The sequence below is a fragment of the Adiantum capillus-veneris genome, chromosome 27, assembly GCF_014529385.1.
Source record: "Adiantum capillus-veneris isolate H3 chromosome 27, ASM1452938v2, whole genome shotgun sequence".
In the NCBI taxonomy this organism is placed as follows: domain Eukaryota; kingdom Viridiplantae; phylum Streptophyta; class Polypodiopsida; order Polypodiales; family Pteridaceae; genus Adiantum; species Adiantum capillus-veneris.
In genome coordinates, this window is record NC_140957.1 from 108,841,167 (window position 1) to 108,858,950 (window position 17,784).

The 17,784-nt window shown below is 41.5% G+C and overlaps 1 pseudogene; it reads left to right on the top strand.

The window, feature by feature from the left end:
• Positions 1-1,377: 1,377 nt before the first annotated feature.
• On the top strand, positions 1,378-16,611 carry LOC147422545 (uncharacterized; annotated as a pseudogene).
• The last annotated feature ends 1,173 nt before the right edge of the window (positions 16,612-17,784 follow it).

A 17,784-nucleotide genomic window follows, 5' to 3' on the forward strand; every position in this document is an offset into this window, starting at 1 on the left:
GGCACACACTTATATTTATTTTGCTCGCACATATTCTCCTCTTTGTCTCCTCTCTTCCCTATCCACACACACACACACACACACACACACACACACACACACACACACACACACACACACACACACACACACACACACACACACACACACACACACACACACACACACACACACACACCGTCAATTGGTATCCTATCCAAGGATTGATAATGTTCATGAGAGCAAGGAGCTACGTTCTCAAATCCACATACGGGCAAGCAAAGGGGACACCAAGGAAGCAATATTTAATAGAAATTAAAATGCTAGAAGCTCACAACCAATAGCACTAGAGAAAAGCTTCGAGCATGTAGTGCAAAGTGAAGGCCTTGCAATTTTTTGCAAAATAGAAATGCTGAATCAACACAAAACATAGGGTGAAAGCATGTATAGGTGGCCTGGAAAGTAATGTCAAGGACATTGCTTTTTTGCGCTTAAAAGTGGGTGTTTTAAAAGTGCTTCAAATCTCAAAAAGAATATCACTCTCCTAAGGTACGTCAATAAACTCTCCTAACATACCACAATTAATGAGACTAAATGTAATTTACTGCTGAACGTTGGATTATTGTCTGCCTCTTCTTTCTTGCTACAACCTGTCTGAGCTTTCTCTCTGCTTTGAGTTTTCTTTGTCTCTGAGATCTCTCTTCGAGCTCTATCTAGCTCCTCTCTGTCTCTCTCTCACAGAGCTGTTGCTGATCTTTCTGTATTGCTCAACCCCCCCCCCCCCCCTCTCTCTCTCTCTCTCTCTCTCTCTCTCTCTCTCTCTCTCTCTCTCTCTCTCTCTCTCTCTCTCTCTAAGCATGGCTCCTCTTGTGTCTGAGCTCGCGCTCATCTCTCTCTCTCTCTCAGCACTCTTTCTCTCTCACACACAAACTCTATCTCTATAGGTTCCTCTTCTACTTGATGATTCTTGAGGTATGTAAAAACTTATTATGCTTTGTTAGTATCTTGCTAATTAGTGCAAGAAGTGCCATGTATTAATTAAAAGTATAGCGTGTAGTTATGATTTGTATTGTATTTCTTGTAGAGAAATCCTTTGAAAGTACTGCAACAATGGAGCACAATGAAGAACTGTCTATCAGCTCATCGTCATTGAGTAGAGAACCTCAACTTCAGCACAGAAAATTAATGAGGGAATATTGGGCTGCTCAGAAACGAAAGCAACGTAAGGCAATGGTCAACTTTGTGACGGAAAGCAATACGGGGGAGATGGATGAAAGAAAGAAACGAAGGATATGTCAATCTATGGTACAACACTTTGATACATTAATCGTGGGAATGGATGCAAGTGGTAGGAAGGAAATCTTTGATGAACTTCTTCAACATCCTTGCTTCCTTACTATGCAGAGTAAATCCAAAGAGTTGGAAGCAATTATGCTGAGCAACATCCGCAACACTTTGAATCATGTGAAGGTCCCAAGATCTTCAGACGAGTTTTTTGTGAAGAAATAAGCAATGATGATGTTGGTGAATGGTGGAAGCAAGGAGCAAAACACTGACATGAGCATACCGCAAGCTGCCAAGCTTATGGGGATCCACAAAAGAAACTTATATTCAGCCAAACATCACTTAATAGTGTCAAGTGAATCCGATGGTTCGTTCCCTGCATCTGCGTGTCATAGAGATGATGCACGGAGAACTCACATCACTCAAACTGTTAAAGACATAGTCTTTCAATTTTGGATGGATGAGACGAGGGTGTCCCCCAACAAGAAAGATGTTTGCAATAAGAGACTAGCTAGATGTTCATATGTAAAGCATCCAATCCACCTTCTTGAGGAGCCTGAGATAACTGATATATTTTTTAAGCACTTTTTATCGGTGCTATAACTTATATTCCTGCTACAACATTATGTTTCTATACCACTTTATTGGTTCTACAACTCATTACTGCCACAAAATTATGTTTCTATACTTCTTTTTATTAGTGCTACAGCTTGTTTTGGTGTTTTGCACCACTTCCTAGTGGTGCTTCAACATTATAAAGTGGTGAAACATTAGTATACTGGTCTCTAATTGTATCTGAACCACTTCTAAAATTTGATCAATAGTTCTAAATGTTTTTGAAGCACTTTTACTTGTGTTTCCATTTTTTAGTGTGTTTGAACCAGTTTTTAATGTTTTGCAACATGTTTTAATGTTTAACAAATAGTTTTTACTAGAAATGCACCAACGCTTCACCGTAAACCCTACAAAGTGGTGTTCACCCACTAAAAAGTCTTGTTTACCCAATGCTAATAGACGTGTTTTACAAACTTGTAGGGGTGTTACACGTGCAAACATTTTTGGTGGTGCAGCTCACTTTTTCCAAGTGATGTCACAGCTTTTAGTCATGGTGCAACAGTTATAGTAGTTCCATAGACTTTTTACTGCTGCTGCACGAATGGTGCCCACCACCTTATGATGGTAACCAAAACCATATTAGTGGAGTTTGAACACATTTTGTTAGTAAACACTTACAAGTGCTGTCACACCACAATGAAGCTGTGCACACAACACTTACACATATAAAAACCACTTTCACGTGGTGTCTGACCGCATTCAAGTGGTGAGAAGCCACTTTCATGTGCTAAGTCACTACGTCAGTCCATCACTCCATGCAAGTGGTGAGGCACCACTTTCAAGTAGTAACTAAAACCTTGTCACTACAATCAAGCGGAAAGTTCCCGCTTTCAAGTGGCCAGACACCACATTCAAGTGACAAGAAAACGCGTTAAAGTGGTGACTGCCCACTTTGAACTAGTTTCTCACCACTCGCAAGTGGTCATCAAGTGGTGAGACACCACTTTCATGTGCAAAGTACTACGTTAGTCATCACTCCATGCAAGTGGTGAGACACCACTTCCAAGTGGTGAGACACCACTTTCAAGTGGCCAAACACCGCATTCCAATGACTTGAATCTGCGTTCAAGTGGTGACTGCCCATTTTGAACTAGTTGCTCACCATTCTCAAGTGGTCATCAAGTGGTGAGATACCAACTTTCAAGTGATAGCTTAAACCTTGTCACTGCAATCAAGCGGCAAGCTCCCACTTTCAAGTGGCCAGACACCGCATTCAAGTGATCAAAATCAGCGTTCAAGTGGTGACTTCCCACTTTGAAGTAGTTTCTCACTAATTTCAAGTGGTGAGACACCACTTTCATGTGCTAAGTCACTACGTCAGTCATCACTCCATGCAAGTGATGAGGAACCACTCCCAAGTGGCAAGACACCACGTTCAAGTGGTAGCTAAAACCTTGTCACTGCAATCAAGTGGCAAGTTCCCGCTTTCAAGTGGCCAGAAACCGCATTCAAGTGACCAGAATTCGCGTTCAAGTGGTGACTGCCCACTTTGAGCTAGTTTCTCACCACTCTCAAGTGGTCATCAAGAACTTTTCACAAGGGCTCCTCCACTTCCAAGTTGTGTTGGACCACTATCTAGTTCTCAGATGCTGGTCTGTCGCCTAGTATTTTGTCCCTCCTAGCTACTTTTTAAGTGCTAGATTTTAATTGGTGACTGGCCACTTTGAACTAGTCGCTCACCAGTCTAAAGTGGTCATCAAACACTTTTCACAAGAGCTCCTCCACTTTCAAGTTGTGTTGGACTACTATCTAGTGCTAATGCTGGTTTGTTGCCTAGTATTTTGTCCCTCCTAGCTACTTTTTAAGTGCTAGTTCTGAACTTCCCTAGAACTTTCATGTCCTTACTCACCACTTTTTAATCGTTGCCCACTATATTCAAGTAGTGCACACCATTTTTTATTGGTGGTTCATCATCGTCAAGTGGTTTGAATTCACTTTTAAGTCGTGCCAAACCACTTTTTAGTTACGCTAAATGCGGTTTCTCACCACTATTAAGTTGTCCTCACACAACCTCTTAATATTCTACCTTTTTGTATGGTTACTAGTTTCTACACTAATTTGTATTTGTGGTGCATTATTTTCACAGGTAAAACATTACTATTGAATGTATCATTACTAGTTTTTAGTGGTGCACACCAGTTTTTAGTGATATAGAATCACTTTTTAATGTTTTGAAACAATTCAACTAGTTTTGAATGCTAAGTTTATTTTTAACATTTGTATACATGTATATTGCATGGTTACTAGTTTCTACACTAATTTGTATTTGTGGTGCATTATTTTCACAGGTAAAACATTACTATTGAATGTATCATTACTAGTTTTTAGTGGTGCACACCAGTTTTTAGTGATATAGAATCACTTTTTAATGTTTTGAAACAATTCAACTAGTTTTGAATGCTAAGTTTATTTTTAACATTTGTATACATGTATATTGCAGGTGGAGCTTTATTTAAGATTCAAGACAAAGTATGCAGATATTCATATTTGGCAACGTTGTTTCGAGTCTATGAAACCGTTCTTTGTCCAAAAATTGAGGGATCGCTACACCTGATGTTGTATTGTGCATGTAGAAATGATTTTCCTTAAAGAGGCACTAAATCACATGTGGACTCGAAGTTTTGATTTTCATGGTTCTTGCTGCATGTGCAGCTACCCTATATGCCTTCATCATGATGAAGTTGTCAACCATGGATGTATTGCATACAAAAATGCAAGTATGAGTACCACTTCACTGTTGGAGTCTATACTCTGTCCTATACTTGCAGAACATAGTTTCCATAGCTACCAATGCTTAATGAGAACATGCAATGCATGCAGTGTAGGTAATATTCAGATCTGTCCAAGAGAAGAAGTTGAGCAGAGTAACCAAGTATCTGTGAAGTTTTTTGAAAATATAGTGGGTGCTACTGGATTAAACAATGAAGCTAGAAAGAGCACGGTGAAAGACATTGTCCACAAGAAAATGCTTCCTAGAGAACTTTTGCGAGTGTACCAAGACCACTTGAAGAAGTATGTCACTCACAATTTTATATTTAGGTGGCAAGCACAACAGTTCAAGGACTGCATTTCTTTGTTTCCATATTATGTGGTTGTCTCCGTCGTTGACTTTGTAGCGAACTACTCCTTCAAGGAGCAAAATGAGATCCAATCAATGCATTGGTACACTAAGCAGGTCACTATCTTTGTCCTGATTACTTACTTCCGCATTGCATCAGGTGCAATAAAGAAGACCATGCACTTTTTTGTCTCAGATGATAAACAACATGACACCTTATTTGTGCAGCATGATTTTCTTTTACATGCTCAATGGTTGAGAGATCAAGGGCTAAGCTTTAAAAAACATTGGGTTTGGTCAGATGGCGTAGCTTCACAATTTAAAGCAAAGCGACCATTTTACTTTGTTGCTAGATATTGGAGCCTTACTGGCATGGGAATGAATTGGAATTTTTTTTGCTTAGGACATGGAAAGGGGGAACATGATGGGGCTGGGGCTGTCATTAAAAGGGCTTCTAACTCATGAGAAATTGAAGCAAAATAGCGTGCGGTTGACGTGCACTTGAAGTTGTCTCTTTTTTGAGAATGCATCTCAATACTGGAGCAACTGCTATGTATGACAAGCAAAAGAGGGAGGTTAGTAGGGTGTTTTGGGAAGTCAAGCTAGGCTATGTTCAACGATCCCATCAATGGGACTGCAAACCATTGAAGGGCTCAAGAGCAATACACTGTGTTTATGCGTATTCTGAGAACAACACTTGTGCATTGCGATCAAAACGGTTGTCATGCTTTTGTTTTCCTTGCAGACTTGGCCATTGGAGAAAGTGTATGAACAGATCACATGTGGAGACGTGGAAATATCACACTTTGGAGCCACTTGCTAATGATTCCCAGTCATACGGAGACTTAGACGATGAGGAGTTCCATGGTGCCACTTATGCAGGTCATTATGACTCCTTAAGCGATGCTCTCACACCTGGAGAAAATTTTGTTGTCACTTTTGAAGAGACTAATGAGGAGGCTGTTGACTTCTACATTTTGAAGTGTGTAGTAGCTAAGGTCCTAACAACTAATGAGAAAATTGATGCATGGGGCAACAAGATAGAGAAGCATACTTATATGGTCACGGGACATTGGTATTAATCCCTACAAGCAAACTTGTATGAGCTGTGGGATAACAAGCCAGTAGTTTTCATATATTCCCAATTGATAAGGGCAATAAAGTTCCCTATGGAGCCTGTAGTGCTCGATGGCATAGGAGAAGTGTTCAGACTTTCCAATGAAAACCATGAGGCAATATACAATAGCATGCCCTTTGAATTGTAAATCAAATCTGATTTTATATCATCTAGTGAAAGATTGAACAAGATGGAATTGGTGTAAACGTACGATGGAATTGACATGTTGGTTTTTGAGAATGCTTCACCCTTCCCCCCTCCCCCCCCAAACATCACCACTAAAAAGTGATGCAGTTCCAGAAAAACTCAATAAAAATTTACCACTTTTTAGTGGTGCTAAAGTGGTTTAGCACCACTAAAAAGTGGTTTAGCATCACTAAAACGTGGTTTAGCATCACTAAAAAGTGGTTTAGCACCACTAAAAAGTGGTTAAGAATGCTTCACCACTCCCCTCGAACATCACCATTAAATGGTGTTGCAGTTCCAGAAAAACTGTTGCAATAACACAATAAAACTTTAACCACGTTTTAGGGGTTTAGCACCACTAAAAAGTGGTTCTAAGACATTCAGAAGTGTAGAGACATGTAAAGTGCCATAAATTCTGTATATTACAAAAAGTATATTACAACAATTATCCAGAAACGTCTACATATCCACCAAGAATGTACAATATATAACGTTTCTTAAATTACAGATGTACAATCTCATTCATCTCCATTTATAACAAAGTTCTCAAAGACTAGACTCAAAAGTTCATCTTTGGGATTGCTGATGGGGTTTGCCTTTGTATACTCTAGGGTATTGGGGGTTAGTGCCCATCTGCACAACCATGGCAACAGTGTGCGCATGAGGTAATCACGGTCTTGGTCTTCATCAAGAGGATCAAAGGTGGGTGGACATATACAGTTGTCCCAGACATTGCACAAATTTTTATATCTGGAGTCATCTACCAGCAATGTCCGAGAGGAGTCATATTCTAGAAACTTGTTCCAGACATGGTAAAGGGGCTTGAAAGACACAGGTTCACCTGCAAGGTCTCTTGGAGCTCCAACAATCTCTTCAAAATACAACCACTTCTCACATTGCCAGTTTGAGAAGACATCCCTAAAGTAATAAGTCCTATGTTCCCATATGTCTGGCCAACATGTACTGAGGATTAGCTCAATGTTAGCAGCAGTACAAGTGCTCCAAATCATTGCATCTGCTATTTGCCTCAAATCCCAAAAAAATTGCTCAACATCTCTACGATAGTAGATCCACAACTTCTCGTCCAATCTTTTTAGTTTAACTCTGTTGGAAGCTGGACGTGGAGGGTGTTTAAGTTGTCTAGTCTTTGGATCACGTTTGGTTACATCTTGTTTCACGAATAGTCCATCAAGATCAAGGATGATGAGCTTTTTGATCTTGCAAAAATTCGAAACAAAATATCCCCATCCAGGGCAGTTTGGCGAAATCTTCTCAATTTCGGGGCAAATTGCTGGTTCCTGGTCTTCCTCTACTTTATCTGGTGTTACATCTGCATCCTGCTCTGCATCCTGCTTAGCTGCTATGTCTTCAACCTTCTCATCTGGTTCTTGAACATCTCCAATCCAGCTAAGTTCTGCCATAGACAAGTACCATGCCTTAAAAACCTCAATCAGACTGACATATTAACCTTTTCAAAATACACTTGAAAAGTATACCTTCCAGGCTATTGATTTCCATTTCATTAATTTCCTGAACTTCTATGGCAACCGTCCACTTGGCAGGAGATACTGGAGAAAAAATAAGCTCTACTTGAAGATGCTCATGATGATGTCGAAAAGAACAATACAAGTACAATAAATAGACAGTCAATGAAAAATATGAGTACAATAAATAGACAATCAATGAGCAATAAACAACTAGTGAACGAAAAATAAAGACGTCGTTTCATTATCATCAAAATGTGGGTACAAAGACAAAATTACAAAGAGGCTACAAAGCACAAAAGGTTAATAGGGGCTACAGAAGTTTCTTGCGGTACTTTGGTTTGGGAGGTTTGAGGTTGGGTGCTTGGAGGTTAGTCTTTTTCCGAGCAGATGAAGGCTCCTTGGATTTTTACCTCCTGGAGTAGGCTCTGGAGGCTCGGATAAAACCTTAGCTTTCTTCTTTGGTGTGGCGCGCTCTGCAGTGTTGCTCCTCTTTTTCCCCAAAATCTGTGCACAAACATCTGAAATAAGAAGATCCGAGTCCTCATCAGACAAGTTCACTGTTATATCCTTTTCAATTGGCTTCTCAAATGATTTTTCATCGTCCTCTACGTCCTTGTTCATTGCAGGTTCTGGCTTTAGAGGCACCTCAGCTGACTCCTTGGATGCGTCACCTTGAGCTCCCACTACATGTGCTCTTTTTTCTGCCTTTTGTTGGTCCGGAGTGTCTTCACCTGCTTGTTTTTGGGATGCATTCTTATCCCCGCACCCACGACACATGCTATCAATATTGGGCTTGCATGATGACCTAGTTTGGGAGTGTGCTACATAAAAGACAATGTAATAATACTCAATATTAAGTTATGTGAACATTCAAAGAGAAGAATGTTCCACAGAATATTACCAATTCCATCAACAGGAGATCCAAAGATGCCTTCCATTGGATCTTTCTCTGCAATTACATGGAGAAAAGAAACAAAATGGTCAAGAAATGAATCTACAATCAGCTTCATATCATAAGGTATAAAAACATCGATTACCTGTACCAACATGCTCATCCATGTTTGCCTCTCCAGGTGCCAGCATCTTCAAAGTATCTTTTAAAGGTTCCTGACATCCATGAAATAGACACTTTCCGGCAGACTTACAAGCAGTTACAAAACAAAGTGGGTGATACGGATGTTGACACTGGTAACAACAGTCTCCATGATAGACATCCCACAAGCAACACAATCACCTGCACACAGCTATTGTCCGATCCCAAATGAACAGGCGGCCTGACAGGAAGGATAGGCATTCTTGACTTGAACAAATTAATAATCGTTTCCATAAATTGAAGATGCCCTGTCGCCACTTCTACTTCCCATAACAAAGTGTCATGTTGACCCTGTAAAAAAATAGCACTGCGTACTTTATAAAACAGTATAAGTGTTTGTGCATTACTTTCAAGAGTCTTCATCACTTTATGTGGTACCACTTAAGAGTGTTATATAAACACATTTAAGTGGTATTTTACCATATAAAATGGTCTCTAACCATTTTTAATAGAGTTTAACCACTTTTAAGTAATATCAACTACTACTAGGTGAATCAATCAAGCTTACATACATGTAACTATGTTGCCTCTTCACTTAGGTTATCGAGATTGTGCACTTCAATATCAAGTCCCATGTCTTTGAGAGCCTCCTGTTTGATTTGAATCAACGTCTCAAGCTTTTCCATTGCTTCCTCGTTTGGTGCAAGCCCAGACTTATGCAACTTGAGTTCCTCCATATCCTTGTTCAGTCTCTCTATGATCTTGGCGGCGCCTCGCATCAAACCAACCTGCTCATCTCTCTTTGTCTTTGATTGATCTAAAGCAATTTTTATTGCTTCGAGACATTGCTTCTTCTCTTTTAACTTTTCAGCAGCATTAGCCTTCATGTTAGAAATAGCTGCTACATTAGCCGGTTGACGCAAAAAATGTAGTCAAGGAAACATTTGACATTCCAAATGTTCCCATTGAGCCAAAGGCCCGCTTCTTTAGAAATTCCTCCTTAGCCTGCCCTGAAAACTGATGTCCACCTGAGTATGTCTTCCAGTACTGTCAGTGTAATTAGGCATATTTTTTGCATTAAATTTCCACTCGCTTCCAAGGCATGGACCGTTTGTGGACCTCCATTTCTCCAATTTCCTATTTAAAGTTTTCTGTTGGCGTAACATTTTGATAACACCTTTAGCATACACAGCCCATGCAACTAAACCTTCTGAATCTTTAGTGCCCTTGCACTTCTGCCACGTAAATCCATGTGCAAAATGCACGCCTACCTCGTTGTTTGGGGGAGCTCCATGATATACTTTGTGGTATAGCAGGAGACATTCTTCATACATTTCAGGCCTCAGCCCCTTTAAATGCATCTTCTCCTTTTGGTGGCGCTTGTAAAGACATACCCTAAGCCACTCCTCATCTGAGAAATCATCATCACATAGGATCTTCGGATCCGGGCCAACCAAGCATAGCCCATATTCGGTATGAAAATCTTCCTTGGTGAAGCAAAATTTTGTTTGAGTGGGTAAGGTCACTCGTGGCACTATCCACCTCCCTGTAAAAACATATATTAATGCACGTTAGTATGTAATGAGCCATAATTAAACTTGTTTTATCAACAATAAGAAGTGGTTGAAATGATTTTTGCACCATTCTCAGTGGTACTGCAAAATTTTTAAGTGGTGGTGTACCACTAAATGGTTCTCAACCACTTAAAACTCGTTAGGTAACACTAAAAAGTCCTGCTACACCACTATTTGTTGGTGATACATCACCTTTTGGTGTTTCTTCACCACTTTAAAGTGGTGCTCCAACACATAAAAAGTCCTGCTACACCACTATTTCCTGGTGATACATCACCTTTTGGTGTTTCTTCACCACTTTAAAGTGGTGCTCCAACACATAAAAATTCCTGCTACACCACTATTTGCTGATGATACATCACCTTTTGGTGTTTCTTCACCACTTTAAAGTGGTGCTCCAACACATAAAAGTGGGTTGAACCACTGTTCAGTTGTGCTACACCGATGTGAATTGTTGTACACAACTTAAAACTGGTGCTACACTCCTAAAAATTGGTGCTACACCAATAGAATGTGGTATCTCCTTGTAAAGCTTCATCACTTAAAAGCACTTAACCACCACTTTTAGCAAAGATGCAGAACTAAAGATTATTGCACTTTTGTAAAGCATCACGAAAAAGTGGTTCTACAGCACTGAAAGTGGTTGACCATCATGCACCACCACTTAAATGTGATTTGAACCACAAAAAGTGGTGACCACCACTTTATTGGTGTTTACCACTTTATACCAAATAACGTTCACGTTAAGAAGCACCACTTTTCAATGATTCTACACACTTTTAAGGTACTGAATAACGTTCTAGTTAAGAAGCACCACTTTATAGTTGTGTTCACCACTTTATAGTGATGTTGACCACTTTATAGTGGTCTTCACCACTATAAACACCACTTAAATGTGATTTGAACCACAAAAAGTGGTGAACACCACTTTATTGGTGTTTACCACTTTATACCAAATAACGTTCAGGTTAAGAAGCACCACTTTTCAGTGGTTCTACACACTTTTAAGGTACCGAATAACGTTCTAGTTAAGAAGCACCACTTTCTAGTGGTGAGGACCACTATAAAGTGGTCAACATCACTTTATAGTGGTCCTCACCACTAGAAAGTGGTGCTTCTTAACTAGAACGTTATTCGGTACCTTAAAAGTGTGTAGAACCACTGAAAAGTAGTGCACCATCATGATGCTTTGCTTAAAAGTGATGCTTCGCTTAAAAATAGTTAGGGTTTTCCACTGGAAAGTGATGCACCCATTGTATCGCCAGTTTTTACTAGAGTCTTACCTCTTTTTAGTGCTGCCCAACACTTTAAAGTGGTCCAGTATCACTTTTAAGAGATGGTTCACCAATCAGCATAACTATGTAGTGATGCAACCATGGTTTGTGCCCAACTTTAAAGGGTGTTGCAGGTGCACCACTTCAACACAGCCTATCAGTGATGCTGTACCCATAAAAAGTAGGGTTCACCCACTTGATATTTACTAGTGATGTGCACACCACTTTTTCCTAATAAAGCAACACTTTAATTGAATCCATGGGGGAAATACCTGCATCTAATGTGCTGAACATTTTGCTTCTTAGGTGTACCCTTGGGGGACTCGGAAGTTCTTTTTGTAGCATGCATGTGCAAAAAATTCAGAAATTTTACAAGACATAAAACCAATTTTAGAAATGCATGCATGATGCATCTAACCTGTTTTGATAGGTGACTCTTGCGTAGAGCTCTTTCCCTTCCTAGGTGTACCCTTGTCAGAGTCTGAAGGGCCTTTTGTAGCCTGGTTCTTCATCCTGACAAAATCACAAATGCCACATAGATACAACATCAATAGTTAAATGCATTCATGCTTGAACCTGCATGATGCATTCGTATAAGCATGCACACATAGTTGATAAAATCTGCATTCATGCTTCAAGCTGCATGATGCATTTTTATAAAGTATTCACAAGGGTGATCAATTAGATGTGCACAATGCATATACATTCCAGAAATAAATTCTAAACTCACACATGCATCATTAATAGTTACAATCCATGATTATCTTGCCACACATTCTTTTTTTTTTTTGGCAATACCTTCCCCAACAGAGGGTAAACCATATCGCCAGGGGTTGAACCTGGGTCCTTACGCACCCACCCATTCACTTTAACCACTAGGCCAAGCCCCCTTTGGTTATCTTGCCACACTTTCAGAGACAAGCATACAACGCTTCTACATCTATATGAAGCATGTTAAAACATGGATCAATGCTAACTGGAAATGCTACCTAGGAAAACCAGCCACATTCAAATTCAACCAAAATTCGAGATAGAATGCTTCAAGCTACATGATGCCACATACCTGTTGCTGCTGCAGGGGATTTTTACTGAAGTTGATGACCAGCCCAGCAAAAAGTACTCCTCCTGAATTTGCTTGTTGTTGTTGTGATGTTGTTGCTTGTTGCTTCGACTAGCAGAGAAACGCTGTCGTGCAGCTCCACTTCCATGATGAGAAAAGAGCAGAGAAATGCAAGATAAGCTTCTTTGAAGCCTACAAATTAAGTGAGCAGTGATCAGGGCTTGATAACAGGCCAAGCTTAATGATTCATCTATGCCAGATGCGGCTTAGAAGGGCCAACAGATGCCTCAATGATGCCAAAAATGAGTATACCTGAAGTGAGCACATGTCATAAAATCTAATATCTAACCAACCCAAATGATTTTCTCATATTAAATTGATCACTTAATGTGGGAGAATAAACGGGAACAAGTGTTAAGATATAGATATGTGCTTATAGATCTATCTCAACACGGGGCCAATAGTAAAGGGGCCCAAATGGGAGATGGTCTATCAAGAGCAAGGCTAACCAATGGAGCATAAGACATTAGGGTTAGCTTCATTGAAGACCTCGAATAATGTGTGTAAAAGTCCTCTGACCTTAGGTAAGCTAGGGCTGAGCTTGAGGTGGGAACCCGGCCCAAACTCGAGGTGCTTGTCGTGCTTGAGGTGCTTGTCATGCTTGAGGTGCTTGATTAAGATGCTTGAGGTGCTTGACTGGCTCCATGCTTGAGGTGCTTGACTTGGTGCATGATTAAGGTGCTTGAGGTGCCTTGAGAAGCTTGCCTGAGATGCTTGTGGGAACACCCCCTACTTCAAGTGCTTAGTCATGCTTGATGACTAAGGGGCTTGCTCATCCAAAGTCAAAAAGATCCCTACAAGGAGGGGGACGAGCCTACAAGGGGGGGGGGGGGGGGGGGGGGGGGGATGACAGAGAACACACACACACACACACACACACACAAGGGAAGCCCCAGCTTGAAGAGGCAGCAAGGACACTTGTCAAGTTCCTCCTCATGTTGGGCCCTCATGGTGTGCCTGAAACCTATTGGTTGGCCACCCAAGGGGTCCAATGATAATAAAGGATATTTAATTAATTGATTTTTCATTTATCAAGTCCTCTCTCTCAAAGGGGAAAGGGGGACACTTGTCCCAAGGCTATCCATGTTGCTTGTAATGGCTCCTGCTTGTGATTGGCTAGGCCTAGAGGGGTCCAATGAGCTTCAAGCATGAGCTACAAGGGGGGGTCGACCCAAGCAAGCTAGGGGGGTGCTTAGGGGATATACTCACCCACACACACTCACAAACACTCTCATTGTGTACTATGCAAAGTGCAAGAGCTCCCTCTCTTTCTCCAAGCAAGTAGAGGTTGAGAGCCTACACCAACACTCTTGGCTATGGAGTGCAAATCCATCCAAGAGCCATGCTTCAATGCTTGAGCTTGCCATCTATTTCTTCTTCATTACTAGGCTATTATGTATGCTAGCACAAGAGTTATGATAAGTGAGGAACTAGCTTTTTCTCGTATGAAATGTTTCTTCTTCCTCTTCCCTACCCTCATTCCCTGCTAGCTCTCTCCACCTTCGAAGGTGTTTGAGGTCTTGGGACTAAGGCTTGGTATAGTTAAAGCTTTCTTTCTCTTTGGATTCCTCCTCTCGAATGGGAGAGAGTCTTCTTTTGGGGGTCTCTTCAAGAGGCCTCCTAAGCTCTCTCTCCTCTGGGAGAGGAAGGGAAATTCCATAAGCACGAAGTTGTTGAGTAACTTCGGCTTGCAAAGTAGGGTTGCCCATAGCTTGTTGCAACCTAGTGACGAGATAATTCACAAACATGGGAGCACCATCATTAGCACCTTCATGTGCAAAATCAAAGCTATCAATGTTCATTCTACTCTCTTGATTATTGTCAGCCATTTTAACAAAATTTATGTTTATACTTAGTGTATGCTTTCGCAATACAAAACCTTAGTTGCCACTCCTCTTAGCCTTTGGAAATCGGCTCTTAAGTATCTACACCCACGGCTCAAAGTGGTTAATTATAGAGAGTAGAGGAGTAGGTCTAACATAGCAGAGTTGCCAAGGGCTAGCTCCTTTCGGACTTCTTATGGCTCAATAATGGTAAGGCCGTAGGCAAGTCTAAAATGACTCCATTATTAAGTCCAAAGCTCCCGAGGTGTGCACCATCCCCCACATAGTGGGCTTAACAAAACCGATATTAGATCCCAGTTCCACTTACTCTATTATAATTAACAACATCAACCATTTATAGGCTACTTAAGGACCTCTCTTCTTAAGCAAGAAAAGAGAAACCAAATGCTCTGATACCAATGTAATGGAATTTGCCTATTCAATTTGAGAGTAGCGGAATTTAATGAGAGTACTTTCAAGAAATGATTTTGTGAGCATAGCGGGTTGACATAATTGAAGATAGCAACATAATCAGAGCAATTAGTTAACTTGGCATAGACAATACTTTTGCAAGAGAGAGAATTTAGAGAACATGACAACAGTTGAGGACCGGATTTATGTGGAGCCGGTCCCCCCTCCAATATGCATTTGCATTATGATTTCTCCCATAAAGAGAGACTTGTTACAATACATTCTTTGTGTTCCTTGTGACCTAGGTGAAGCAATGAAGATGGAAAGCTTCATGCATCACCATCATAGCATAACCTAAACTTGAAGAAAGCTTTAACTATACCAAGCCTCAGTCCCAAGACCTCAAACACCTTCGAAGGTGGAGAGAGCTAGCAGGGAATGAGGGTAGGGAAGAGGAAGAAGAAACATTTCATACGAGAAAGAGCTAGTTCCTCACTTATCATAACTCTTGGCACATATGTGAGTTTATGATCTAGAACTGTAGTGCTTGAAGTGCTCTATCGGCTTGTCTTTACGGCTCGTCGATTGGAGTCACGGTGAAGAAGTTATGGCACTTTGAAGTTTAAGTCGATTGCAGATCTGTACCGGATTGGGCAACTGCAGCTGAGTTGAGAGAATTGAAATGAATGCACGGGCCTGAAGTGCTCACTTTGCGCAGTGCGTCAGTCTTTTCAGATCAGTAATCGAAGTTCCGGTTGCCAAGATATTAGCCTTTAAAAATTCGCCGGGGGCCGGCTCCGTACCAGTTTGATCCGCTCAGCCGGTGTGCCATCTGGGATTTTTTTAAACTTTGGCCGAGTTTTTGGAATGTCCTGCAACAACACTTTGGTTGATATGTTGTGCCTGACAAGAATATTATTTATCGGAGGTTGCTGATAGTAGGAAATGCTCGACACGGCTATGGCTTAAGCAGATACAAATTGAGGGTCATTGTTCAAATGCAATCACTTATACTTGCATCTAGCTAGCACGCTTGTGGCACTATTCAAGAACTTTTTAAGGGCGTCAAAATTCACGATGATATTGTTAATCGAGGGCTATTGGAGAAAGTTGTTGTGCTTGGCAGTACCTCGATCGGCATGTATGCTAAATGTGGTGCCCTAAATGCAATGGTTAGGCCGCCCAAGGAAGGTGAGCCAATGTCTGTCCGATGGCTACCCAAGCAGAGGCTGCCCAATGCTTGGCAATACCTAGGTCCGCATGTATGCAAAATATGGTGCCAACAAGGGCCAAAGGCCACCGACATTAAACCCAAGTGGGTATGGTTGGAGGCCACCCGCCCAATGAGCAAGGGGCCGCCCACTGCCCTAAAGTGAGCAAGTGTGAAAAACAAAAGGAAAATGGCGTGAAGGCGAGCAGCTGCAGCCGCGTAGGAGGAAGGGAATAAGCTCACGCTGGGGGCTGGAAGGCTCGGACGCCGCTGGCCATGAAACGAGTTTTGGCAAGCAGACATGCACGAAGCCATTCGGCGCTAGTTCCAGGACATTTCATGCGGGTCGACGAACCGCGGGCCTGCCACGTCATCACCGTGGTTCCTGCGCCACGTCATTAGCGCCCGGCGCTATTGCTAAGGGAGGGTGCACGTTATAAATAGGGACTTCATGCAAAAGGAGTGGTAACGAAGAAGGAGAGATTAGGGAAGGAAACGAGCAAGAAGAGGGAGGAAGAGGGTTAAGCTAAGCAAGGAGGGATCTCCATCGAAGCAAGAAGAGGCAAGAGCTTCTCGAGATCTCCATCATAGCAAGAAGAGGCAAGAGCTTCTTCTCAATCTCCATCAAAGCAACAAGAGGCAGGAGCTTCTCCTTGAACTCCATCGAAGCTAAGAAAGAGGGGAAGCTAAGCAAGTTTCTCTCTTGACCTTCAATAGAATCCAAGCCAAAAGGGAGCTCTCTCTCTCAATCCAAACCGCCAAGGGCGAGCTCTCTCTCTTAACCTCCAACCCAAGCAAAGGCGAGCTCTATCTTTATCGACCTTGGCAAGGCTCAAGCAAAAGGCTTTGCAACCAAGGCACCGAGGAGACTATTCCTCATCGGTTTAGGCAAGGAGATATCATCATGGCTTGTAAGCAGTCATAGAAGAGGAAATACTTTCGGCATAGACATTGATTGAAGACAAATTCAACAACAGACAGAATCGAGACAATAGGATTTTCCTCGTCAGCAGGCAAATTAGCCTAATTATCTCTTTTTGATGGATTGCAGAGCCGTTAACGGCCCGGAGTGATCTGTAATGGGAGTTTAAGCTCCTTAATTGTCATTAGCATTATTTAATGGTGTCGTTAACGACACTTCTTCTCGATTGCGTGTCAGTTTCGTCGATGTTACCAATTTTCAAGCAAGTGTTGTGCGTCAACAGTATTACCGAGTAATTAATTGCTGTTGTATTGTGCGGTGTGATAATTTTTCACTCAAATTTTCCACAGCCAGCAGCCCGGTGCTGACCTGACTCAAGTTTCAAACACATATCCCCCGACAACGCAAAGGAGGGAGGAAAGAGGGAATCAAAAACCTGAATGGCACGGGCGAGACAGAGAGAGGGGGGAGGAACAAGCGAGACAGAGTGGGAGGGATGAGACTCGAGAGAATATTTGCATTAAGTGCTTGAAAGTACCTTGAGGTGATCATTAACCAGTAAGCGCTTTCACTTAGTACACGTCAAATTTTTACCCTTTTTTTCCATAAATTTTGAATTTAATCCCACTGTTTCAAATGCCTAAACCACCCATTTTCTCAACCCCAAAAACCATATACTATATAGTGGCAA